This window comes from Dendrobates tinctorius, unplaced genomic scaffold (assembly GCF_039654945.1).
Source record: "Dendrobates tinctorius isolate UK_male_01 unplaced genomic scaffold, ASM3965494v1 ptg000069l, whole genome shotgun sequence".
NCBI lineage: Eukaryota > Metazoa > Chordata > Amphibia > Anura > Dendrobatidae > Dendrobates > Dendrobates tinctorius.
In genome coordinates, this window is record NW_027361737.1 from 11,349,475 (window position 1) to 11,377,400 (window position 27,926).

At 48.5% G+C, this 27,926-nt stretch overlaps 1 protein-coding gene and 1 long non-coding RNA gene across 3 annotated transcripts in view; one reads left to right on the plus strand and one right to left on the minus strand.

Moving 5' to 3' along the window:
• Positions 1 to 27,926, minus strand: part of LOC141095210 (uncharacterized) — a 79,529-nt gene that overhangs the window by 16,577 nt on the left and 35,026 nt on the right. The gene's annotated exons all lie outside the window — the stretch shown is intronic.
• SPSB4 (splA/ryanodine receptor domain and SOCS box containing 4) overlaps positions 23,566 to 27,926 on the plus strand; it is a 194,406-nt gene continuing 190,045 nt past the window's right edge. Inside the window, exon 1 of one of the 2 annotated variants that reach the window (XM_073581091.1) lies at positions 23,566 to 23,655. The gene's annotated coding sequence lies outside the window, so the exon portion shown is untranslated. The other variant, XM_073581088.1, reaches the window with a different exon arrangement.

Consider the following 27,926-nt stretch of genomic DNA (forward strand, 5'->3'; position numbering starts at 1 on the left):
AACACAACCAGGAACACAACTGTGGCAAAAAGCTAAAATTTACCCACAGTTATATACCTAGTTTTGAATACCATTTCACCTTTTAAATACCCTGTATTTAACCTTTTTCGCCGCAAAAAGAAATGACAGACAACCAGTGTAAAATAATTTAACTTTTATTGAAAAATGTTTTTTTTAGTAAACTTTTTTAAAATTTTAATAAACTTGTTTAATAAAACTTTGAAACTATAAAACTGAAACCATAAAACTGGTCATTTTTATTTAAATACACACATTATAATTCTGTGTAGTGTGTGGTGGAAATACTGCTGTAGGGGCTGCGGGACACTTCGACACTGGGAGTGTGGAGAGAGGACTGGGATCGTGGTGGGGAAGGAACAGTTAGAGGTGAAGGTGTGGAAAAAACTACAGAATGGGTGGACATGTGGGAAGCAGAAGAGGTGGTGGGTGGTGGAGTGGAGGGTTGGGCAGGGACTGTAGGAGCAGATGATGTTGATGGCAAGTTGTATGGGGAAGGAGTTTGGTACGGGGCAGGTTGCTGGAAGTGGGGAGATGTCTGGTACGGGGCAGGTTGCTGGAAGTGGGGAGATGTCTGGTACGGGGCAGGTTGCTGGAAGTGGGGAGATGTCTGGTACGGGGCAGGTTGCTGGAAGTGGGGAGATGTCTGGTACTGGGGAGGTTGCTGGTACTGGGGAGTTTGCAGGTACTGTGGAGGTTGCTGGTACTGGTGAGGTTGCTGGTGCTGGGGAGGTTGCTGGTGCTGGGGAGGTGGATGGTGCTGGGGAGGTGGATGGTGCTGGGGAGGTGGATGGTGCTGGGGAGGTGGATGGTGCTGGGGAGGTGGATGGTATGTAATAGGAGGGGGAGGATGGAAAGTGGCTGGAGGTGGATGGTATGTAATAGGAGGGGGAGGATGGAAAGTGGCTGGAGGGGGTGTAGATGTAATAGGAGGGGGAGGATGGAAAGTGGCTGGAGGGGGTGCAGGTGGAGGAACTACTGTGGTGGGAGGAGGAGGAGGTTGGGAGGTAACTTGCTGGAGAGCAGCGTGGCATGAATGCATTACATGCATCTGCTGGGCAGGAGAGAGCGTTTCCATGCGCTCCACAACAGACCTGAAAAAGGTGTGGTTTGGCGAAGATCTTGCTTCTGAATGCATGGTTTGCAGAAGTGTCTTCACCTCCAGAATGCTGGAGTTGATCTGCTGATAGCCTGCGGATATTTGCTCTGACAAGACTTTTAGACAGTTCTGGAAAGATGCATTCAGATGCAAGAACTCTGGCGCATAAGTCTTTTCCTGACCCCTCTGCCGCTGCCGCCCAGTACCCGCAGGTGTACTAGAGGTGGCAGGGGCAGAAGGGTGGGGTAAAGGGAAAGCGATCTCCTCACCAGCAGCTTCATGTAATGTAGGCGGCCACGATGCTCCTGTGCTGGTGGATGGGACAGATGGGTCGAATGTGTGGGAAGGCTGGGAAGGTGCAGATGTACCGGGGCAGTCGAAGTGTCCCTCGGTGCCGGTCTCCTCAGGGATCGCCTCAGAAGGGTCCAATCGTGCCGGCTCCCGAGTGCTGCTCACCGTGCTGTGGAATAAAGAGAAAAAAAAACAATTAAAATACTGACATGGTATGGCCCTGGCTGAAAAAAAAATTTACATATAACATTTTTTTTCACATGTGGTGTGTAATATTTACCTTCTGGTGACCATTGTTTCCCGGAGGAACGACAGGGCTTCTGCATACTTGTACTTGCTCCTGCGTCCTCCAGATCCACTCGGGGCCCGCATCTCTTTATTGAACTCCTTCTTGAAACGATCCCTCACAGACCGCCACCGATTCACAATTCTGTTCCCTGAAACGAGAAAGGAGTGGTTAGTATACAACATCAGTGTTTCCCAAACTCCAGTCCTCATGGTCCCCAGGGGTCATGTTTTCATGATTTCTATAGTAAATAGAAATCCTGAACACATGATCCGTGGGGACCACGAGGACTGGAGTTCGGGAAACACTGGTTTACATCAAGCAACCGGTACTGTATATACTTACGCTCTTTAATTTGGGCCCGAGCTTCGAGGTCCTCCCAGCGGCCCACAAGGAGAGAACAGATTTCCTCCCAGAGTCGTCGGGTAACAATCAGGTCAGCGTGGCGGCGGTCAGCCATATTCCAGAGCGGCTCCCTTTCTCTGACGAGATCGATGAGGCGGTCCACATCAATCCCTCCATCCTCACCGTCAGAGTCGGGAGCACGCTGTGAAGGCTGTTAAAGAAAAAGACAAAAATAACATAATTAGCCTCCACAAAAGAAATGAAATAAAAAGTGCAAAAAAACAAAGCAAAAATATTTATACTTACACGCTGGTGACCGCCGCGTTGCTGTCGCCGACGACCCTGGGAGGCACTGCGAGGACCTCTTGGCCAAGCACCAGATTGGGAAGACTAGAGAAGAAAACAAAAAATGTTATGTCTTTGGATGTAGGCATTTGTTTGCTGTGTGTGGTCTGCAGAACATTGTTTTCTATGTGTTGTGTGTAGTGTGATGTTGTGTTTCTGCGTTTGATGCAAAAAACTTACGAATTGTGAGCCCACTCCAAGTGTCTGTCCACCCCTTCCTTCTTCTTCTGGGAGCTCCTCTTCATCTTGTGATTCCTGTTTTGAAATAAAAGGCAATGAATAGACATATATTACAGAGAAGATGGATTTTGGAAATAAAAACTTACCGTCAAACACTGACGATGCGAGGGAGGGCTCCCAGAAGATGATGTGCTGTCTTCCTGGTGGCCAGACTCCATGCCTGTGGGTGGTGTTCCAGCTGCTGCCATTGCTGCTGCTGCTGCTGCTGCATCTATTGGGCGGCTGTTGAATAAAGAGAAACAAAGGGCCAATGAATATCTTGATATTCAATAGCCCTAGTTTGGAGGAATGGGGGATTTGATAATTACCGTCTCTCATCTGCTGCTGGCCTCCCCTCCTCAGCATGTTCTATTTGCTGCTCCATTTGGGGTGGTGGTGGTGCGGATGGTGCTGCAGTGGTCTCCTGCCTTCTCCTGCGCCTGGTTGCTGTCTTGGGTGGCATGTTGGGTGTGGCTGTGGGTCCCACTGTCTTGCTTTTATATATGTCTTGTGGGCAGAGCTACTGAGCATGCTCAGACCAAAAAACCGGATCCGGCCGACGAATCCGGCTTTCGCCGGATCCGGCGCATTGCGGCGCTCATAGGCTTTCATTGTGTGAAAAAGACGGACGCGCCGGATCCGGCGTGTCCGGCTTTTTCGCCGGAGACAAAAAACGTTACAGTCACCGTTTTTTCCCGACGCCGGATCGCGACACATTGCCGGATCCGGCGAAAACCGGATGAAAAGCATGGCCATCCGGCGCGATCCGGCACAAATGCAAGTCAATGGGGGGGGAAACGGATCCGGCATTGCATTTCGCCGGATCCGGTTTCTGTCAAAAGCGCCGGATCGCGCCTGACGGCGAAAACCTGATGTGTGAAAGAGGCCTTAGGGACCATATCACATTTACAGTGAATTTTAAAGGCCTATATGAACTTTAGGAAGGCAAAGTTTAACCAACTTAGAGATGCCCTTAATCTGGTTCACTGGGACATTGTCCTCAGAAATAAGAATACAGATAATAAATGGGAAATGTTTAAGGACATCCTAAAGAGGCACTGTAAGCGGTTTATATCTTGTGGGAATAAAAGGACAAGAAATAGAAAAACCCCAATGTGGCTAAACAAAGAAGTAAAAGGGGCAATTAACAGCAAAAGGAAAGCATTTAAACTACTAAGGCAGGATGGCACCATTGAAGCTCCAAAAAACTATAGGGAGAAAAATACTTTATCTAAAAAACTAATTAAAGCTGCCAAAAAGGAAACAGAGAAGCACATTGCTTAGGAGAGTAAAACTAATCCCAAACTGTTCAACTATATCAATAGTAAAAGAATCAAAAGTGAAAGTGTAGGCCCCTTAAAAAATTGTGAAGAAAGAATGGTTGTAGATGACGAGGAAAAAGCTAATATATTAAACACGTTCTTCTCCACGGTATTCACGGTGGAAAATGAAATGCTAGGTGAAATGCCAAGAGACAAAGAAAACTCTATATTAAGAGTCACCAATCTAACCCAAGAAGAGGTGCAAAACCGGCTAAATAAGATTAAAATAGATAAATCTCCGGGTCCAGATGGCATACACCCACGAGTACTAAGAGAACTAAGTAATGTAATAGACAAGCCATTATTTCTTAGATTTAGGGACTCTATAGAGACGGGGTCTTTTCCACAGGACTGGCGCATAGCACATGTGGTACCAATATTCAAAAAGGGCTCTAAAAGTGAACCTGGAAATTATAGGCCAGTTTGTCTAACCTCTATTGTTGGTAAAATATTTGAAGGGTTTCTGAGGGATGTTATTCTGGATTATCTCAATGAGAATAACTGTTGAACGCCATATCAGCATGGGTTTAAGAGGAATCGCTCCTGTCAAACCAATCTAATCAGTTTTTATGAAGAGGTACGCTACAGACTGGACCAAGGAGAGTCATTGGACGTGGTATATTTTGATTTTTCCAAAGCCTTTGATACCGTACCACCCAAGAGGTTGGTACACAAAATGAGAATGCTGGGTGTGGGGGAAAATGTGTGTAAATGGGTAAGTAACTGGATTTGTGATAGAAAGCAGAGAGTGGTTATAAATGGTATATTCTCTAACTGGGTCGCTGTGACCAGTGGGGTACCACAGGGGTCGGTGTTGGGACCTATTCTCTGCAACATATTTATTAATGATCTGTTAGAAGGTTTACACAGCAAAATATCGATATTTGCAGATGATACAAAACTATGTAAAGCAGTCAATACAAGAGAAGATAGTATTCTGCTACAGATGGATCAGGATAATTTGGAAACTTGGGCCGAAAGGTGGCAGATGCGGTTTAACAATGATAAATGTAAGGTTATATACATGGGAAGAAGGAATCAACATCACCATTACACACTGAACAGGAAACCACTGAGTAAATCTGACCTGGAGAAGGACTTTGGGATCCTAGTTACTCATAAACTTACCTGGAGCAGCCAGTGCCAGGCAGTGGCTGCCAAGGCAAACAGGATCATAGGGAGCATTAAAAGAGGTTTGGATACACATGATGAGATCATTATACTGCCTCTGTACAAATCCCTTTTTAGACCGCACATGGAGTACTGTGTACAGTTTTGGGCACCATTGCTCAGGGAGGATATAATGGAACTAGAGCGAGTATAAAGGAGGGCAACAAAATTAATAAAGGGGATAGGGGAACTACAATACCCAAAGAGATTAGCAAAATTAAGATTATTTAGTCTAGAAAAAAGACAACTGAGGGGTGATCTAATAACTGTGTATAAGTGTATAACGGGACAATATCTCTCCGAGGATCTGTTTATACCAAGGAAGGTGACGGTCACAAGGGGGTATTCTTTGAGTCTGGAGGAGAAAAGGTTTTTCCACCAACATAGAAGAGGATTCTTTACTGTTAGGGCAGTGAGAATCTGGAATTCCTTGCCTGAGGAGGTGGTGATGGTGAACTCAGTCGAGGGGTTCAAGAGAATCCAGGATGTCTTCCCGGAGCGTAACAATATTGTATTTTACTGTTATTAGATTCTTTAGAAGGACGTAGATCTGGGGATTTATACTGATGAAATATAGGCTGAACTGGATGGACAAATGTCTTTTTTCGGCCTTGCTAACTATGTTACTATGTTGTTATGTTACTAAATGACAGAAAATACCCAAAAGTGACATCATTCTAAAAACTGCACTCTTCAAGGTGCTTAAATGTACATTCAAGAACTTTATGAACCCTTCAGATGCTTCACAGGAACTGAAGCAACGTGGAAGGAAAAAATGAACATTTAACTTTTTGTCACAAAAATTTTACTTTGGACACAATTGTTTTTGAACTTTCACCAGGGAAACAGGAGAAAATGGACCACAAAATTTGTTATGCAATTTCTACTGAGCAAACCGATACCCCATTTGTAGGGGTAAACTACTCTTTTGGAGCACGGTGGGGCTAGTTCTGTGCTAGTTGACTTTTTGAATGCAAAATTGGCAGGAATCAAGAGTAGAAACCTCCCACAAGTAACCCTATATTGGAGTTCATCTAGTGTTTTCCTGTTATGTGAAATTTATATTGTGGTAGCATATGTAAGCTGTGTAGAGTGTATCAGGTTTACATAAATGAGTATTGTAGACTGTATCAGGTTCGCTCACAAGAATAGTGTAGTTTGCCTTAGGTTGGCATATGTGAGTAGTATAGAGTGCATCAGGTTGGCTTTTTGTGAGTAGTGTAGAGTGCATCTGATGTTCGTACATGAATAATGTAGCGTGCATCAGGTTGGCTTACATGAATTTTGTAGAGTGCATCAAGTTGGCTTACATGAGTAGTGCAACGTGCATCAGGTTGGCTTATGTGAGTAGTTTAGAGTGCACAAAGTTGGCTCACATGAGTAGTTTAGAGTGCCCAAGGTTGGCGTACGTGAGTATTGTAGAGTGCATCAGGTTGGCTTACATGAATAGTGTAGAGTGCATCGAGTTGGCTTACGTGAGTAGTGTAGATTGCATCAGGTTGACATATGTGAGCAGTGTAGAGTGCATCAGGTTGGAATACACGAATTGTGCAGAGTGCATCAGGTTGACTTACGTGGGTAGTGTAGAGTGCATCAGGTTGGCTTATGTGAGTAGTGTAGATTGCATCAGGTTGACATATGTGAGTAGTGTAGAATGCATCAGGTGGGCATAAGTGAGTTGTGTAGAGTGCATCAGATTGGCTTACTTGAGTAGTGTAGAGTGCATCATGTTGGCATAAATGAGTAGGTAGAGTGCATCAGGTTGGCATAAGTGATTTGGTAGCTTGCATCAGGTTGGCATAAGTGCGCTGTGTAGAGTGCATCAGATTGGCTTAGATGAGTTGTGTAGAGTGCATCAGGCCGGCTTACGTGAGTAGTGTAGAGTGCAACAGGTTGGCTTATGTAAGTACTATAGCGTGCAAAAGGTTGGCGTGTGTGAGCAGTGTAGAGTTCATCAGGTTGGCTTAAATGAGTTGTGTACAGTGCATCAAGTTGACTTACATGAGTAGTCTAGAGTGCATCAGGTTGGCTTAAGTGAATACTGTAGAGTGCATCAGGTTGCCATATGTAAGTAGTGTAGAGTGCATCAGGTTGGATTACATGATTTGTGTAGAGTGTATCAGGATGGTTTTCATGAGTAATGTAGAGTGCATCAGGTTAGCTTACATGAGTTGTGGAGACAGCATCAGGTTGGCTTACGTGAATTGTGTAGTTTGTATCAGGTTGACGTATTGTAGCGCTAAGATGTTAATGACCTTCGGGAACCCATATTGATAGCCTGTCTTTAAGGTACCTTTAAGATATTAGACAGTAACAGTTCAGCTCATATTAGCCTTGTAGTTTCTGTAATTTTCCCAACACCTGAACTGCATAGCTTCTAGTGAGAATATGCAGGTTTATAGTATCACCCAGTACTGCACATATTCTTTATCAGTGTTTAGTGGGAAAGCGTATGTTTATAGTGTTCATCGAAATACTGCATAGTTTCGTTATTAATGCTTAGTGAGAAATGTCGTGTTTATAGTATGGTTGAACATTCAGAATCAGGAGAGCTTTTGGCATGGTTTATCAGGTGACGTATTTGTCCGGTGTTGATTGACATCTACAGAACTGGCCACTCAGTACGAGGGATACAATATCGGACAAACAGAACCTGTCAGTGCTTGTGTAACATTTGGTTACATAGGCATTGTTTTTACAAACAAGACATAACCTTGGGAAAATTTCAGCCAAGACACGAAGATTGTTAACCGTTAACTGAAGGGGACGCCCGTGGGTCTACAGTGTGGATATCCCAGCAATTTCTCTGTCTTCACTGTTTGCTTCTCACAGCTGATGTTCCCAGACAGATGATGTGTACTATTCCAGGTGAAGCTTTTCCTGTGTAGTGTGTAGTGTAAGTACTTTACCTTTGTTATTTATATTATGCAAAAGTGTACGCAATATCAAACTATTTCCTATTTTCTGTAATCATTTAGTTATTATAATAAAATTAATTGCCTTATTTAAATCCGTTTCTGATCCCTTTAAATACTTGGCAAAACACATATGTAAGTTAGTAGTCCATGGATATGTGGTACAGTTTGAAGCATTCTTTTATACACAGGCCAGGTTTTTCTGGGTAGGTGTCGCATAGCCAAATGGTTCCTTTCTTATCCCCCTACTGCAACACACTCAGCACCTTTTATTGCGACCTTCCTTTCTTTGCGGTTTGAGGGACCTCAGTGGGGAAATGTTGCCCTGGTACTATACCGGCCCCTTCAGTTCTGGAAGCAAATCAGGAAAGACACGTCACTCGATAAATATCCGGGAGGTGCACGGAGAAGGGGTACCTGTCCCAGTAATATACAGAAGAGAAAAATTTCGGGACTCTCTTTCAAGAAAAAAATACTTTTTTATTCACAAGATAGGAATCCAGAAAGGTTTATTACAATGTGTAACGTTTCGGTCTCAATTAGGACCTTCTTCAGACCTTATAAACCTCAAAAGATGCCTGAGTGTTCCCTTGTGTAACTGAATGAAGCCGCCTGCAATTTTACATAGAAGCGCAGAAGCAAAGGATCTGTGTCAACAGTGCCCTCACCATTCACAGCGGTTCATCCGCTCTTCATACAGGCATCGTTCTAGAAACTCTAGCCTGCACTTTGTAATAGCACAAAAGTGTTATAGATTGCCATCTTTATAATGTGCACAGCCAGCTTCTTGCACCACAGCTTGGCTTTTCTCAGGGCACTGTACAGCTGGAAGACATGATTAGAGAGATCAACTCCGCCCATGTTCTTCTTGAAACCTCAGGACACAGGTTTATGGACCTGAGTAGAGGTACCTCATCCAGTCCTAGGGGTGCTGCCATCACCATGTATGGTCGTCAAGAAAAGAACATCCCTCTTTTACTTGTACTAGACCACCAGCATGTGGTTGCTACATTGGGATCTACTCTCAAACTATCTGAGCAGCTGCACAATTAGCATCTTAGAGAGACCGCTCTGATTTTTGCGGACAGTACCACAGACTGCGGTAGCTCGCCCAGAGAAGGACTTGAAAGTGGGATGCTGGTATAAAACTTATCTACTTAAAGGTGATAACCTTGATCCAGCAGTAGGTACACCAAATCCTACATAATTTTCCCACTCACTCGCAGAACAGTGGGAATTTCAGGGGGTTGAATCCGGGTGTCCTTCTCTTCATAAACTCTAAACCTGTAGGTATACCATAAGGTACTGTCACACAGCTTGCAGTTTAATTCTGTACCTGGCCTTCTTGCTAGGCAGGTATTTTTGGAAATTGAGCCTCCCCTTAAAATTTATTAGGGAGTCATCCACACAGATGTCCCTTTGGGGAATGTTCACCTCAGCAAACTTGTTGCTGAAGTTCTCAATGACAGATAAACTTTGAAAAGTCAGTCAAAGTTCGGGTCATCTCAGGGAGGAGACACTGTGCATTATTGTTGAAATGCAAAAATTTGTAAATTGCCTCAAATCGTTTATGGGTCATAGCATTACAGTGAAGTGTTGCATAAAACATCAACATCCAATATTGCCAAATTCTTGGCTTCTTCACTATACCCATGTGAAGGACAAGGCCCCAAAAGTCTTAATTTTACTACATTTACAGGGGTCCAGTTAGAAAATGAAATAGTGGTGTTTTAGGCCAAAAATAGCTGTGTATACAAATTTGTCTCGACCACCATGAGGTTTACAAAAAAGACTTTGATAAAGGATATTTTTATAATACCGCCGGTGCCAAATTGGATTCCTGATTGAGCCACAAAATCAGGAGTTTGTGGCTCATAATCTTCGGGGGGTTGTGAGGTCCATACGGGGTCAGTAACATTGGGCGCTGGATTATTTTCTGTCCTTGGGTGTCTGCATGGTGGTTCAGTTCACCTGAGGAAGAGAAGCAGGAAAAATAAAGGAAGGGGACATCCTCTCCTTTCTTATCAGTATCGGAGGCAAGGAAAGCAAATGCCTCCTCCGCTGAATACTGTATATGGGACATGCAAGAAACAAGAAATTTTTTCACGTATGGGGTGTTTGTGCTTGTATCAAATTTTATTCAGGTGTGTGTGAGTGTTGGGTGTTAATTTTTTTATTTAGAAGAGAAAAAAGAAAATAATCTAGAAAGATAAAAATAAAATAAAAAGAACATAAAAATTTGGTAAATTAGAAAAAACTTACTAAACGGAAGTCTGCAACTATCTAACACTAACCCTGACTATATTCAGTAAAAAAAAAAAATACTGTAGTCAATGCCGAAAAAAACCAAAACCAACAATTGGATGCGGATCAGTGATGTGTCGCTGGACAGCTGTAGAACACATGCACGGATGTGATTCTTTTTTTCCACCTTGCTATCTGACACTAATCCTGACTATATTCAATAAAAAATACTGCCGTAGACGCTGATTACTATGGTATATTTTTACTGTCCTTAATCTAGTCCTATCAAATAATCTAAATTATTTTATGGCTTCTTTTTTTCCGCTATACTATCTAACACTTACCCTGACTTTATTCAGTAAGAAATACTATAGTAGAAGCTGATTACTATGATTTCTTTTTACTGTCCCTAAGTTAGTCCTATCAACTAATCTAAATTAATTTTTATTCAATTATTTTTTCACACACAAAAAAACCCCCCAAAAAACTGGATGCCGATCAGTGATGTGCATCACCGACCAGCACTCAGTGGTTGTGGGATGTACTCACAGATGTGGTGCAAAAAGGAAATAAAAAAGTACACAGTAGAAAAAATAAGTCCTGGGCCAAAAGTGAGCACAGGTACTGACCAGTGATCTGCATCTGATCAGCGGCTTGGCAGCTGTAGGACATACGCAGCAAAGAAAAAAGTCATGGAAAACAGTGAGCACAAGTGCCAGTCAGAGCTTTGCATCACTGATCAGTGCTCGGCGGTTTCAGGATGCACGAACAAGAAAAAACTGCCAAAAAATGAGAGTTCAAGTACTGATCAGTGCTTGGCAGCAAAAAGGGGTGGGACGGGACTTAGGAAGAGAGAGGGAAAGGGGAGAGAAGGGGATTGTTGTGGATTAAGAAATATCAGGGATCAGGAACAGATCAGGAAAAGATCAGGAATGTCATCTTTCTGGAACAGCAACAACATCAGCTGTGATGGCATAGGCTTCAAAAAGTCTGTGACACGGCAAGGCCCAGCACAGGGTGACAGTGTGGGAAGAACGGCCCCCGTCGTGTGTCCGGGCCGGAACCAAGGGGCCATCATCTAGGATGGCTGGGCTAGGGGAGGAGCCAATATAAAAGGAGTGGGGAGCGCTAGCCACGATGAGTCAGCAGACCGGGACAGAAGCAGCAGGAGACCATGGGAGCGACTGAGAGCCAGAGCGACTTACCAGTGCCAGGGGAGACGCTCACTGAGGACATCAGAGGGACGGCACCGAGACGACCGTTCGAGACCTGCTGCCCCACTCTAGCCCGCGGCCGCTGCCGCCTCACCTCAGCCCGCGGCCGCTGCCGCCTCGCCCCAGCCCGCGGCTGCGGCCTACCCGCGGTTGCTCGCGGCCGTTGCCGCCTCGCCCCAGCCCGTGGCTGCGACCCATTCCCCGTCACCCGCAGCCACCCTGCTCTCACCAGTGGCAGCGGCAAGTCCCGTGCCGTCGGCGGCCACCAATGTCCCACTCCGGTCCGCGGCAAGGGCCGAGCCTTTGACCACCACGGAGTCCCCGTCGCAGCTGCTGGCTGCACAGGTGGCCTGTCACCCGCCACCCCGCATCGCTGCCTGCCCCAGTCCAGGGGCTGCGGCCCACTCGTCCAAGGACTCCTCCAGGGCCGGAGGTGCCCCAGCGCCACAGGAGCAGCAAAAGGCTCGAAGACTACGCCAACTCTTCAGTAGCTGGACCCAGCGGCTGCCCCGCCAAAGGACCACTGTCCAGAACACCGAGGGATGTCAGGACGGCTAAGTTGACTATATAGTTAAGGACCCGTAGTCGGCCATACCGCGGCCCTATAGTGACCGGCTCCCGCCGGACATAGTCGTGTTCTTTTCTGTTTGTGTTTACTTGTATTGAGACCCTGCGAGGGCAACCCTTGTTACCCCTTTTGATTGGACAGGCTAAGACAGAGGAAAGTTACCTCTAGGCCATAAACGTTATTATAAAAAGCACCAAACCGACTCGCGACTCGTCACTGCATCCTGAGTACCTGCTAGTACCACATTTGGCGTAGTAGGCAGGATGCAGTGTCCGAGCGCAGATGGCAGTGCGCCCGACCAGAGTGGGGCTGCGGGTGCTGCTGACAATGGGGGCCCCCACTCCAGCATCTCTTTGGGGGCTATGCTAAGTAACTTGCCCCGGTTTTCTGGCTCTGATACGCTGTTGTGGAGCTGGACAGAACGTATGCGGGTCCTTTTCCGCATGCACCCCATGACCCCCGATTTAGAGGCTGAGGTGGCCCTTATGGCACTAGATGGGGAAGCCCGGAAGTCAGTGATGTTGAGACCCCCGGGGGCGCCGCAACACCTTCGCCAGGGTCTTGCAGATCCTGGAAGAGACCCACGGGGATCCAACAAACGTCGGGGAGTTGAGAACCCGGTTGTTCAGTTGGATGCAGGGGAGGGGGAGACCATCACCCAGTATATGAACGCCCTCCAGGAGCTACACACAGCCATAGAGAGGAAGGACGGAATAGGGGTAGGACCCATTGACATTACCCTGCGTGACCTGCTAGTGACTGGACTTCGGGACCCGTTAATCAAGCAGGCATTGCGGGAACAGGTCCGAGTGAACCCACGTATAGCCTTCTCCGAGGTGGGGAGTCAGGCCCGGGTACGAGAGCAGGAGCAGGGGATGATGGCTCCCGTGGGGAAGGCCCGGAGCATGGAGGCTTCCGTAAGCGTTGTCGAAGAGCCTCAATGGATTGAGGAAATGAGACAAGAATTGAAGAGTATCTGGGGCGAGCTGGCTGAAGTAAGGAAGAGGATGGAGCCCGCGCCCGGCCGGCCTGGCTACAATCCCGGGGCCTGGGGGCCTCGCAATACCTGGGGTGGCCGAGCCTCACCACCCCGGTGTTATGAGTATGGAGAACTGGGCCACTTCGCACGGGAGTGTCCGCGGCGTGGGAGATACCCACCCAGGCGGACAATAAACTAGAGGGCTCCGTGCATGGGGGACGTTGCTCGGAGCCGGAAGCCACGACTAGGAGTGGTGGAAGTCCCGAAGAACTGGTCGCTAAGTGCCCTATAGTGTGGGCCGAAGTCGAGGGTCGTGCCGCATGGTGCCTAGTGGATACGGGGTCGCAGGTGACGACCATGCCAGCAGCTTACTTCTGGTGGCATTTCCCGGAAGCAGCTAGGCCCCAGTGGGGGCCCATGATAAGACTAGTGGCCGCAAACCAACTGCTGGTACCTGTCGCCGGAGTGGTGTGGCCCCAGATGACACTATGTGGTAAATCTCTCGGCCGCCAGGGAGTGATCCAGACCCAGGGAGAGACTAACGACCATCATCCAATTATCTTGGGCATGAACATACCGCGGGAGTTTGGCAACCTACTCCTCAACGATCCCACGCAGGAGACCCTAAGCCAGTGGGGTTCTCGCACGGCCCAAGGGCAGGTCTTCCAGCGGTTGGTGCGGGAGGCGCGAGTGCTCCAGGAGTGCCAAGAGGGTGAGGCGCTGGCAAAGGTCATTGCGCCGGCGGCCCCCCTGCTCGTGCTTCCTCCAGGGCAGATGGTGGTGGCTCTGCCGATCCGCGCCCCGATGCCACTTGAGGGCGTGGAGGTGCAGGTGGAACCATGTTACTCGGAGCGCCCACACCCTGGCATACTGGTAGCCCGCTCTCTGGCCACAGTGCGGGAAGGGACCGTCCTGGTGCGTTGTGTCAACCTGGAAGACCAAGATATCGCCCTGAAGCTCCGGGCCGAAATGGCCAAACTAGTAAGGCCTTTGGAGGAGATGCTGCCGGACTCCGCGGTCCAGTTGAAGGTGCAGCCCGAAGAGCCCTGGGCAGTAACGGTACGAACCAAAGAGACTGCCGTATCCTCGACCCAGGAGAAAGGTTGAGCCATCCTGGAGAGAATGCAGGCCGAACTTTCCGGCCTAGCGTCAGCCCAACTCCTCCAGGTAGAGACACTTCTTGGACAATATTACAGTGTCTTTGCCAGTCATGAGGATGACTTCGGATGTACCACGGCCATCATGCATGGGATCCCCACGGCAGGAGCGGCCCCCATCCAGGAGCGATATTGGCAAATACCACCACAGCTATACCAGGAAGTGGAAACTCTCTTAGCCCAAATGCTTCAGAAGGGGGTCATACGAGAAAGCCAGAGCCCTTGGGCGGCCCCCATTGTCCTGGTTCATAAAAAAGATGGCACTCTGCGTTTTTGCATGGACTATCGAAAGTTGAACGCCTGCACCATCAAGGATTCGTATCCGCTGCCCCACATAGAAGAAACTCTGTCTGCCTAGGGGAACGCGACGTACTTTTCAACTCTACACCTGGCCAGTGGGTACTGGCAGGTGCCGATGTCAGAGGAAGACAGAGCCAAGACGGCATTTATCCTTCCCATGGGACTGTTCGAGTTTAATCGGATGCTGTTCAGGCTGGCCAACGCCCCAGGAACCTTCCAGCGGTTGATGGAGCGGTGTCTAGGAGACCTCAACTTTGAAGCCACGTTGATATACCTGGACGATATTATCATCTATTCCGCCACGCTCGAGGACCACCTGCGGCAGTTGGGCAGGTGCTCGGACGGCTGCAGAAGTACGGGTTAAAGGTGAAGCCCCAGAAATGCCACCTGTTCCGCACCCATATCGAATATCTGGGGCATACCGTCTCGGCGGGGTGTGTCAGACCATCCCTGGAAAAGGTTGCTGCCATCCAGGGGTGGCCTACCCCCGAGACGGTGAAAGACGTGCGGGCCTTCCTGGGGTTGGCTGGCTACTATCGTCGGTTCGTGAAGAATTTTGCACGCCGAGCCCGAGCCCTGCAGTACCTGCTGAAGGGGGCTCCAGCTGGGGCGAATGGACGGAAGATCCAGTGGCAGCAATCGCAAGAGGATGCTTTTCAAGATCTCAAAGCTGCATTCTCGGACGCCCCGGTATTGACATATGCGGATTTCTCGCAACCGTTCCTCCTGCATACCGACGGGAGCCTCCAGGGACTAGGAGCTGTGTTGTCACAGGTGCAGGACGGCCAAGAGAAAGTGATCGCCTATGGAAGACGGTCACTGCACGACTCCGAACGCAACCCGGACAATTACAGCTCCTTTAAGCTCGAGCTCCTCGCGGTGGTGTGGGCAATGACAGAGCGGTTCGCAGAGTACCTGGCGCGCTCTGAAGTCGTGGTGCGGACAGATAACAACCAGATAGCCCATTTGGAGAATGCCAAACTGGGGGCCCTAGAGCAGCGGTGGGTAGCTCGGATGGCCAAGTTCAACTACAAGATCATCTACAAACGGGGAGCTGAAAACATGCACGCTGATACACTCTCCAGAATCCGACACACCACCCCAGGGAGGAATCGAAACAACGAAATAGAGGGGGAGGAGATGCCATTTTCCCTCACCACCGCCGCGCTTACAGTCAACGCACAAGATGCGCCTCATCCGGAGCTCTAAGGAGGAATACTGGAACAGCCACGCGACAAATGGATTCAGCAGCAACAGGAAGATAGAGAAATTGGACTCCTGCGCCGATGGGTGGCCACAGGCAAGTTGCCCACTGGATCACAGAGACAGACTTTGACCAGGATATGTTGCTGATGCTGCACCAGTGGGAAAAGCTAGTCATCAAAAAGGGACTTTTATATCGAAAAGCCGTGTCACGAACAATGTCGGCTACAATATGGCAGGTAATCGTGCCCGGGACCCATCTCAGCCATATGGCTTGGGAAGCCCATGAGAAGGGGGCCCACTTTGGTGCTCAAAAGACTTTGCAATGGCTGCAGCAGATAGTGTACCATCCACGCTTGCACGCTGCTGTGGAAGAAGTTTGCCGAACCTGCCGCCCGTGCGAGCTCGCTAGACCTCCCGCGCAATGAGCCCCGGTGCAGACAGTTGTAACATCAGCTCCCCTGGAGCTCCTCATGGTGGATTATCTGACCATAGGTCCGGCCTATCAGGGGTATGAACATTGTCTCGTTATGGTGGACCATTTCACCAAGTTCGCCGTGGTCACCCCCACCCGAGACCAGACAGCGGAGTTGGCCGCCTATGCGATTTGTAAAAACTTTATCCAAGTGTATGGCTGTCTGCAACGAGTACATTCGGACCAAGGAGTGTGCTTCCTAGGAAGAGTCATGGAAGAGCTACATCATCTCTATGGTATCAATAAGTCTTGGACTACACCGTACCACCCGCAGGAAAACGGGGCCTGCGAGTGATTCAATCGGACACTAATCCAAATGCTGCGCACCCTGGAGAGCGACAGAAAGGCCCGCTGGCCTGAATATGTCCCTGAACTGGTGTGGGTATAGAATAACCGGGTGCACCGAGTGACTGGTTACACCCCCTACTCATTGCTGTTCGGACGGGAAGGCAAAGGAATTACAGAAGTGGAGTTAAACCCGGAGGAACCCCAACCTTGCACCGGATTATCCTCGTGGGTCCGAAACCACCGGCACCGACTGCAGACCCTCCACCGGATCGTTCACACGAAGCTCCAGAATCTAGAACACCCGGGGGGAGGGCTGCCCCCACCCATTGACTTCCAGGCTGGGGATCGAGTACTCGTACTAGATCAACGTCCCCAAAACAAGTTAGAACCGTGATGGGAGGAGAACCCGTACCGAGTGTTGCGCCGGATAAGCCCCGACGGGCCTGTGTATGAAATACAATCCGAAGAAAATGACGCGCCTCTCACTCGTGTTGTGCACCGTAACATGTTACGGCCTTGTGCGTCCACTGTTCCCTCGCGACCCGAACCGACCCCTCAGGTCCCCGACCCCCCGCCCGTGGTCTGGGACCTGGACGATGAAGAGGACTTCACAACTGCTTTTGTAAGTCACCCAAGTAGTGGCACTACAGTGGACCCGGGCCTCCCACCAGAATCGACTATTCGACCACCCTCCACCACCCCAGAAGACTCCACTACACCTGAGCTTCGACGCTCCGAGCGGTCAACAGCTGGCAAACCCCCTGAACGTTATGAACAGGACCAGTTCGTATGGCGACAAGGACTGTTGTCTCGAAAGAGTCTACCAAAACCCTCGCCCGAGGACTGACGAGCATACAGGGCGGGGGAGTGTGGGAAGAACAGCCCCAATTGGATGTCCGGGCAGGAACCAAGGGGGCCATCATCTAGGTTCCGGTGGAAACCATTCCCAGGAGACAGAGTTCGGGGACGGACCGTTGAGCTGGACAGCTGGGCTAGGGGAGGAGCCGGGACAGAAGCAGCAGGAGACCATGAGAGTGACTGAGAGCCAGAGCGACTTACCAGTGCCAGGGGAGACGCTCACTGAGGACATCAGAGGGACGGCGCCGAGACGACCGTTTGAGACCTGCTGCCCCGCTCCAGCCCGCGGCCGCTGCCACATCACCTCAGCCCGCGGCCGCCTTGCCCCAGCCCGCGGCTGCGGCCTGCCCACGGTCGCTTGCGGCCATTGCCGCCTTGCCCCCATTTCCCGCCACCCGCAGCCGCCCTGCTCTCACCAGTGGCCGCGGCAAGTCCCGTGCTGTCAGCAGCCACCACTGTCCCGCTCCGGTCCGCGGCAAGGGCCGAGCCTTTGCCCACCGTGGAGTCCCTGTCGCAGCTGCTGGCTTCACAGGTGGCCTGTCACCCGTCACCCTGCATCGCTGCCGCCTGCCCCAGTCCAGGGGCTGCAGCCCACTCATCCATGGACTCCTACGCCAACTCTTCTGTAGCTGGGCCCAGCGGCTGCCCCGCCGAAGGACCACCGTCCAGAACGCCGAGGGATGTCAGGACGGCTAAGTTGACTATATAGTTAAGGACCCGTAGTCGGCCATACCGCGGCTTTATAGTGACCGGCTCCCGCCGGACATAGTCGTGTTCTCTTCTGTTTGTGTTTACTTGTATTGAGTCCCTGCGAAGGCAACCCTTGTTACTCCTTTTGGTTGGACAGGCTGAGACTAAGGAAAGTTACCTCTAGGCCATAAACGTTATTATAAAAAGCACCAAACCGACTTGCGACTCGTCACTGCATCCTGCATACCTGCTAGCACCACAACAGAATAGCACTTTGATTTCTCTGCACACGTCCAAAGCTAGAATGAGGAAGTGCACAGCGTTCATTGTGGGGTCAGATTGCGTCTGTGCACTCTGATTGGTGCAATCGACATCATCATCCGATATCACCAATCAGAGCTGGGCCTAGTGACACTGGCATTGCTATACTCCAGTCTATGATAGGTTATGTTACAGTACCGATCATAGGACGGACATCAGAGTTTCAGGCAATTTTGTTTCCTGACCACGGAAAATAATGTTATTGGCTGTTCAGAATTGAACAGTCAATCAAAAGATCGTAGTTGCGCGGGGGGCACAAAACAGCAGGCACCTTAATGCAATCACTGTGACTGATGTTGTGGTGCTGCATTTTAGCCATGACGTACCCAGTACATCCAAGGTCTGGAGGTCACTCCCTTCTATGACTTCCAAGGTTGTGAAGGGGTTAAAGTTAGTTTCATAGTCAAAATTATTTTTTTGTAATAAATGGTCACAATGACAGCAAAAAAAAGTAATGGTTTCTGTGACATCACTAGGCCTAGGGATATTTCTTGATCCTTATGGACTCGCGGGAAATTTTTGCTTAGCAATTGCTGGTCATAGAGGTGACCACCTCAGCCAGTGATTGGCTGCAGCTGATCATAGGTTCTTGTGTCATTACATCAGTGCTGTAGCAGGAAGTGGAACTGGTGGAAGACTGGGCAGCAATGCCACAGGAACAGTGGAGGAGGGGTGCGCTGAGTATATTTTTTTTAATTATTCAAACTGTCTCAAGTGTCTGTGCCCTGAGCTTAGATCACTGTAGTATGTAGCTGCAACCTAGAGTGATTCTATCATTGACATTTGCTTTTCTATTGAATTATTTGCTTTTCTACTGATATCAGATCGAATAAACAACAAACTTTGTTATATTTCACACAAGATTTTCCAAAGATATAGAGTAGCTTAAAAGTTTGGCCCATATTTTACAATTCCATTTATGTCAGAAAAGTTCCTGAAAATAAATGGATTACAGGTTGACCTATTGCTAGCACCCTTAAGGCCCCGTCACACATAGCGACTCACCAGCGATCCCGACAACGATATGAACTTGTCAGGATCGCTGGTGTGTTGCTACATGACCGCTGGTGAGCTGCCAAACAGGCAGCTTCACCAGCGATCAGCACCAGCGACGACGAGCGCTCGCGTCGCTGTGTACCTTAGATACCAGCGCGCTGGTGCAGGGAGCTGGTAACCAAGGTAAACATTGGGTTTCTAAGTGCCGCGCGGCACTTAGAAACCTGCTGTTTACCTTGGTTACCAGCTCCCTGCACCAGCGCGCTGGTATCTAAGGTATACAGAGGGTTTCTAAGCGCCGTGTGGTGCTTAGAAACCCACTGTTTACCTTGGATACGAGCTGGGAGCTCGCTGATCGCTGCTCTCCCGCCTGCCACACGCAGCGATGCGTGCTGGCCAGCGGGAGACCAACGGTCAAAAAAAAGTCCAGGGCATTCGAGCACGATCAGCGATACCTGGCAGGGAGACCGGTCGCTGATAGGTGTCACACACAGCGATCTCGCTGGTGAGATTGTTGTCGCGTCACAAAACTTGTGACTCAGGAGTGATCTCGCTAGTGAGATCACTGTGTGTGACGGGGGCTTCAGATACCTTGCTGTAATCTACATGAAAATCTGTCAGCAAGTGTTTAACTTTCCTGCAATGTAGCCACATGTGAAATGAAGCATTGTGCTCTGTTATTACAAACACCTGTCTGCCTTTCAGCAAACATCAGGGCCAGGGATTCCACTGAGTGGCAGGACAATTTCAGGCACTTCATTTACTCAAATATGAGGACATGCATCTCGATTTGCCCAGGACTGTGGCTCGGGAGAATATCAAGGACTTTCTGTAATTCACGATGGAGGTCCAGGCCATCATGATATTTGTATTTTAGTTTTGTGTTTTACTATTTTTGCCACTAGGATCCTCTCATGTGCAGTACCCTTATGAAATGTCCCTCCTAGAGGTCTGGTAGAGGGGGCATTGAGTGGAATTCAGGTTTCTGAAAACCTGACTTAATTTTTGACAGACAAACTTTTGACTCCTGATCAAGTCAGTTGTGGCAGCTCTGGAAGAAGATATAGGCCACCAGTCCCTGGCTGTAGTTTGTTTGTCTTCTGATTTGGAGGGTTGTAGTTTAGAGTGGCTTGCCTGCTTTTGGACTGTACTGGTGTGCATTTTTTTGTGTCATCTCTTCTGAGAGGAAGAGGACTTAAAGGGAACCTGTCACCCCCTCCAGGCGGTTTTAACTAAAAGAGCCACCTTGTGCAGCACTAATGCTGCATTCTGTCAAGGTGGCTCTTTTATTTGGCATCCCTTCCACCGCAGAAAGAAGTGTTTTTAAAATTTGTCCGAGATCCCACCCCGCAGTCTCTTCTGATTTATTCACACTGCGGGGCGGGATCTCGGGCCACGCGTCCACGCAGGCGCGATAAGGAAGACATCATGTGATGTCAGTGGAAGGGCAGCGCTAACCGCGCATGCCCAAGAAAAAAAAATAACAGCGCAGGCGCCAGGAAAATAAATGAACGCTGCGGGGGTGGCGCCAAGAGGAAATGACTGATGAACGTGAGGCGTCTGTGTCCGGGGGGGAAGGACCTGCCCCCCGGACAAACTTCAGTTATGAGTGACAAATTTTAAAAACGCTTCTTTCTGCGGTGGAAGGGACGCCAAATAAAAGAGCCACCTTGACAGAATGCAGCATTAGTGCAGCACACGGTGGCTCTTTTAGTTAAAAACGCCTGGAAGGGGTGACAGGTTCCCTTTAAATTTTAGTGCCACCTATTGATAGTAGCAATCCTATAAGTCACTACCTTTAAGAAGCCCTGAAATATGACTTAGTATAAAAGCCAAATCAGAATCTCAATTTGCAGACATGGTGCTTCGGGGTTTTTGCCCCTCATCAGTACAAAGTATGAGATCTGATTTGGTTGGGAGAGAGGCTAAGATTGAGATCTAAAGGGTAAAGTTTCTCTTTATGGCACGCCAGTATGAGGAGACTTAAACGCCTTGCAATCACCTCTGGGAAATTAAATATGCAAACTGTCTGTTCAGATAGGAAGAGGCACTAGAATTCAAGTTCTCTTCCTCTCTGAGACAATTTCATATTTAATTTCCCAGAGGAGCATGCAAGGCGTTTAAGTCTCCTCATATTGGCATGCCAGACCTGGCATGTCACTCTCCACAATGAGAAACCTTACCCCTTAGATTCCATTTTTTTGTGTAGCACACTGCTTTTTTGTAGCACATAGAGAGAGCAGTTACTTTGGCTTTTAATAAAAACTCTCTGCTCTGGCTAAATGATAGAGGTTCTGGCTACAAACTTTGAATGCACCAGGTCAAGCAAACCGCTATGAAGAGAAGATCTCCCAATGGTGACTTTTATGAGTAGCCTCACACAGAAGAGCAGATCTGGACGCACATATAATGACTGGGCGAGGGGTTAGAGAGAGAAATGAAGTGCTAAGTTGGTCATAGAATAATACTGCCAGACAGCGGGGGTGCTTAAAGCTGGATGTGATAGCAGGGTGGGAGTGCTTGGTGCAAGAAAATTGAATGATGGTAATGCGGGAAACCCTAGATGCAAGTATATTGATTTGGTGTGATTTTTGTAGGAAAGGCTATCATTATACCGATAATGAGGGCTCTGGGTTTCACTTCTTGGGGGGCCTCTGAATGTTGCTTGCACCTGTCTTTGCAGAGCTGACTCCAGCAGCAGTCCACTTATTGTGAATCTCCCCCAAATTTTTGAATGGCCTTTTCTTAACAATCCTTTCAAGGCTGCGGTTATCCCGGTTGCTTGTGCACCTTTTTCTACCACACTTTTTCCTTCCACTCAACTTTCCATTAATATGCTTGGATACAGCACTCTGTGCACAGCCAGCTTCTTTAGTGATGACCTTTTATGGCTTACCCTCCTTGTGGAGTGTGTCAGTGACTGCCTTCTGGACATCTGTTAAGTCAGCAGTCTTCCCCATGATTATGGAGCTACTGAAACAGACTAAGGGTCCCGTTACACTAAACGACGCACCAGCGATCCCGACAACGATATGACCTGGTCAGGATCGTTGGTGCGTTGCTACATGATCGCTGGTGAGCTCTCAAACAGGCAGCTTCACCAGCGATCAGGACCAGCGAGGATGCTGGTAACCAGGGTAAATAGCGGGTAACTAAGTGCGCATGTCCCTTAGTTACCCGCTGTGTACCCTGGTTACCAGTGTGCTCGCGCTGGGAGCTGGTATCCAAGGTAAACAGCGGGTAACTAAGCACGCGTGGATACTGGAGCGCTTGTGTAACCTGGGAGGCTTTCCAGCCTGATACTTTTCTATAGCTGGTGCTGAACCTATGTTCTATTTATAGATAGGCAGGCAGGCAGGCAGGCAGACAGACAGATAGATAGATAGACAGACAGACAGATAGATAGATAGATAGATAGATAGATAGATAGATAGATAGATAGAAAAAAATGAATGTGTCCCTGAATTTTTTGAATCTGGAGAGACTTGTACAGATTTTTATGACTGTATTTACCACCTTTTTACAGTTCACAGTGAATGCAGATGATGTCTACATATAGGATTTATGGACTGTAGACATGGATCACTTAGAATCTTAATGATTTATTATCGTCATTTAATGTGTCTACAAAAAAAAGTTGTCTATGATTTTTTGAGAAGCTGTCCAGAAAAAATAAAAAAACTATTTGGCATGCCAAAGTCAGATGATGCAAAAAAAAGGATTATTAAAATCTGTTTTTTCATCATCTGACTTTGGAGTGCTGCCCCATTCGGCGATTTAAGATAGATAGATGATCGACTGATTGATATATAGGTAGATAATAGATGATAGATAGATAGATGATAGATAGATAATAGATAGATAGATAGATAGATGATAGATAATAGATAGATAGATAGATAGATGATAGATAATAGATAGATAGATAGATAGATAGATAGATAGATAGATAGATAGGTGTTTGCTCATAGTGGAGCTTCGCTTTTCTGCAGCGCACCAGTATATAAGATCTCCATTGCCCCTGGGGTATAACCCGCCCGTCTCCTCACTCCTCCAGAGGCTGCGCTGCTGTGACCCCGTGGCGGAGCGCTGCACGGACTCCTGTCCCCCTGGCTCTGAGCTTCCGCAGACCACCCCACTCCCACTCTCGGCCAGCGGGTGGGCTCCTCCTGCGCTCGGTGCCGGGGCAGGGCCGGGGCGTCTCCCTCTGCTCCTCACTCCCCGCCATTGGAGCAGGGAGTTGTAGTGATGAGATCAGCAGGGCTCCGCTTTCGGGATGGGGCATTGCTTCAGCAGCAGGCTCTTCCCATCTGGGCTGTCTCACGCCTGTGCAGGGGTTGGGGGTGACAAAGGTAATCGTCACACACAAAGCCAAACTGCCCCATAGGGCTTCACCAAAGGGAGATCACAAGGAGCCGCCGCACTCGGGCTCCGTCACTGATGGCCGGGCTGCCCTGTGCTGTGCCCGGGAGAGCCGGGGTGCCAGCCGTGCCTTCTCCAGGTGTGGCTCCATGAGGGGAGCATCCTGCCAGCTGTAACTTTCGCAGGACCCCCAGGCTGCTGCCCAGGAGGGGCAGGCGCCGCACCATTGCACAGCTGGACCCCGAGCGCTCTGGGGATCTCGCACCTTTTCCAAGGATCCTTTATTCTTTTTTATCTTTTTCTGGTCTATATTGTGTCAGCATTAAGTGACAAGTACTGGACAGAGCAGCGCATTGTAAGGTGAGTGCTTTGTGTCTGCGCCCATCGCTGTCCCTGCGCCCATCGCTGTCCCTGCGCCCATCGCTGTCCCTGCGCCCATTACTGACCCTGCGCCCATCGCTGTCCCTGCGCCCATTACTGACCCTGCGCCCATCGCTGTCCCTGCGCCCATCACTGTCCCTGCGCCCATCGCTGTCCCTGCGCCCATCGCTGTCCCTGCGCCCATTACTGACCCTGCGCCCATCGCTGTCCCTGCACCCATCGCTGACCCTGCGCCCATTACTGACCCTGCGCCCATCGCTGCCCCTGCGCCCTTCGCTGCCCCTGCACCCATCGCTGCCCCTGCGCCCATCGCTGCCCCTGCGCCACCTCTGTCTCCCCACCCTGCAGCCTTTCCCTAGACTCCGAGCTTTTGCCCACCCTGTGCCACAGGTCTCCTGCACCCTGGGCCATTTATGTTTCCACCTCCCCAGAAGACCTTGGTTTGTGAACCTGGCATCTTCCAGGGGGAGACCCATCACTGGCTTCTGTGTCTTGTGATACAGAGGTTTAGTAAATAAACTTTGTAACAACAGAGATGAAGCCAAACAAATGCACCAAGCGTTCCTGGCACAGTGTGGGTGCAGGAAAGCGGCATCTACAGCGCCCGCCCGTAAACCGCTGCCATGGTCTGGTGTTCTCCCATGAGTTTTCTTTGTGTTTTGGGTCTGTTATCAGGTGTGAGCCTGTTTTGCACATGGCCTGCTGTGTGGCCATTCTCTCTCAGCCAGGACCAAGAACATGGAGAGATTTACCCCTTGTTGCAATGCCTGCCCTAACCCTGCCTGACGCTGTTCAGGGACGGGCACACAGTAGGGGGCACATTAACAGTTCTTTCAGGCCAAGCAGAATTGGGCCTGGAGCAATAGACTGTGGCGACTGTGTGCTGAGCTAGAAGGTGCAATGATTCACTATGACTGCTGCACCGCAGTGACTTGTAGTAAACCGGACCTTTGTGTGGGTAGTAATGTGGCTGCGGGGCACACGGTCTGTTTTTTGTGAGTTTTGAAGCAGCAAGAGGTCATGTAGTTAGACAAGCTTCCTTGTGGACGAGGCCGGGGGAGTAAATTTAGGATGGACATTGCGCAATGTTGACAGGTCTATGTTTGGACCATGACAGCAATTAGTAAAGAAACCATCACTTTCCAGTTCTGCGTCCATTGTGATAATATTTGGACAATAAGGGACTATATATATATATACATGGGTGGGTACGTATACCTAAACTGTGTGCGTCTTTCACAACAGTTTGGAGTCAAATACAGAGAACTTTACAACAGGAATTGAAGAGGTTGTAAATTATGGAGGTGCCGTCCTCTGACGGGTGGTGTGAAGCCTCTTCCAATCTAGCAAGATCTCCCATATGTTTAGGCATACGCGGTCACTTTTCTTCCAACACTATAAACCCAGCATCCCAGTTGTATTGGTGGAAATCCCATTATTGGTTATTTTCCGCAGATGACAAAACCCCACTTTGATGGCTTCCATAACACAGTTTTCTGGGGTTGTCACCCAGCTTAAGGTTGTTGGAATTTAGCATTATTATACCGGGTTCTAGAACTCTTCGTCAATCAATTTCAAGTGTCAGTTTTTACTGTTGTCCTGCCATTCTATTCACGTGATCAGTGACGATAAGTCTGCAGAGCATGTAACTGGAGAAAGGCATATAATAATGCAATGAACCAGATACACTGAATATGTGAACATGGTTTAGAAACCATTCTGTGCCTAAAGGGAGCTCTTTTTCAATTGTGATACTCAGACTAGATAGACTTAGATATAAATGAAAGATCCTCAGTAGCAGACCACGAGAGGAGGTCTTTAGTCTAGTTATATAGGATTTAGAACCTCTGACCTCCGGCGGTTAATAGAAGATCACATACATTGGGTGATGGCAGCCATCGGCAGGTACATAGACACTTCCCACTCGACTGAAGAAACACAACTGAATCTTGAGTTCTCGGCATCTGTTTGGGTTATGGAACCATTAGGCCTATCAAGCTGGTGGTGACCTGTGGGTCACATCTGGCCCGTGGCCTAATATTTCTGTCCTTGCGTTTCTGTGTCGTTTATTCACCTTTGTATTAGAAGTATAGCACGTTACAGAAAATAAGATTCCATTTGGAAATTTGTCCATTTGGAAAACACTTACACCATGCCCGTGCGTGGTCTTACAATGGCTGCTGCCCTCGGGCTTCACTGTTGTGTGTTCTTCTCTCCCACTCTCCTGACAAATCTCCCGTAACAAACATGGTGCCACAAATACACTTTTACACTTTGCATCCATGCATTGGGACTGGATATTTCATTATAATTATTATTATTTCTTGGTTATTTATTGGACACATGAACAGTCTGTAGAGCTTCACTAACAGTGCCATGGTGCCTCCTTAGATCCAGAGAGTCCCATTACAACATCAGTCATCATATTCAATAAAATAGCGCAGGAGTCTCATCCAATCTCATCCAAGTGACTACTTGCACGTCACGTCCTCTCCTGGAGGTCGCTGCCGCAGACTACAGCTCCCGGAAAATATCTGAGTTTGGTGGAGCAGTTGGTGACTGTCTGGTTTTGCTGAACCGCTTTCTTGCTTCATGGAGGAGTCTTGTGCTCTAATGAAAATGTAGATGGTTTCTCTTATATTTCACAAAAGTGGAGATTTAGGCCCCAATTCCTGAACAACTTTCTTCAGAATTAACTGTTTCAAATGTCAAGAAAACAATTGTGCAACTTGTAATTTTTACACTAATCCTGGCCTGTTTCGACAACTTTGTAAAAAGTGGGCAGAGCTTCGTGGCAAGGGGGCAGGACGGAGCGCCGCCGGCAGAGTTACCATAATTACGGCTTATAATGACTGTCGCTGACTGGGGTATGTTTCATGTAGCGGACGGCAGTCGAAAAATGTAGCAAATTAAGAGGAACATGCATCTTTATGAATTTGGTGCATTTACTCCAGCAAACTTTTAATCAAGATGGCATTCAAAACGCTAGTCTTGATGAGTTGAGCCCTTAATTTAAAGGGAACCTGTCTTGTCAAAAAGCGCTATTAACTTGCAGATATGGGGTGGGTTAATAACGTTGTTAATCTGCCCGGTGCCAGCACTGAGACCCGGCTGCTAGAAGGAATTGAAGTTCAGTCGCTGATCAGACATAGTGACTCATAAGTACAGAGCCGGCTGTCAGTCAGTGGCGGCGCATGGTTACAGCTGCCGCTCACTGTGCACTATCGGTGCCAGCTGCGCCTCTATGACTGAAAGGCAGGGCCTTCCGGGAGGAATAAAGTTAATTTCTTCCTTAGTGTGGTGGCCACACGGCTTTAGACAGCTATTAACCTGCAGATTAACCCAATATCTGCAGGTTAATAGCGTTTTGGGACACGACAACCATGTTCTAAATTGAAACAAAATCACTGAAAAATGAGCATTTCATATTTTAGTATTATAAAGCCCTTCTGGCATGGATTTGTAAGGTAAGTACACCAGCCTCATCAGTTGTAAGATCTGAGTAATATTGTATGCGGATTGCATTGGGAAACCCGGTGACAGATCCTCGCTCACGGTTCCAAGATTGCCTGCATTGCAACAGCAGTGTGTGAACTGGCCTATACATGTACTGCTCGTCGCAGTAATGAACAGTGAAGCCAGAGAGTTTGCTGCATTAATCAGATAGAGAGGTGGAATCTGTGATAGCATTTTCTTCTTGAAGAAGACATGCAGCACTCTTTTGGCCTTGCGATATAATGCAGCACTGTGCTCTTGTTGACAAAGCTGAGCCTCTTCTAAATTGTCAATTCACTTAGACTTGACCGCATTGTTAATGCCTCTGCTGCTTGCCAGGGCGGTTACAGTGGATTGCAGGGTTTTCCAATAGCAATGGACAACG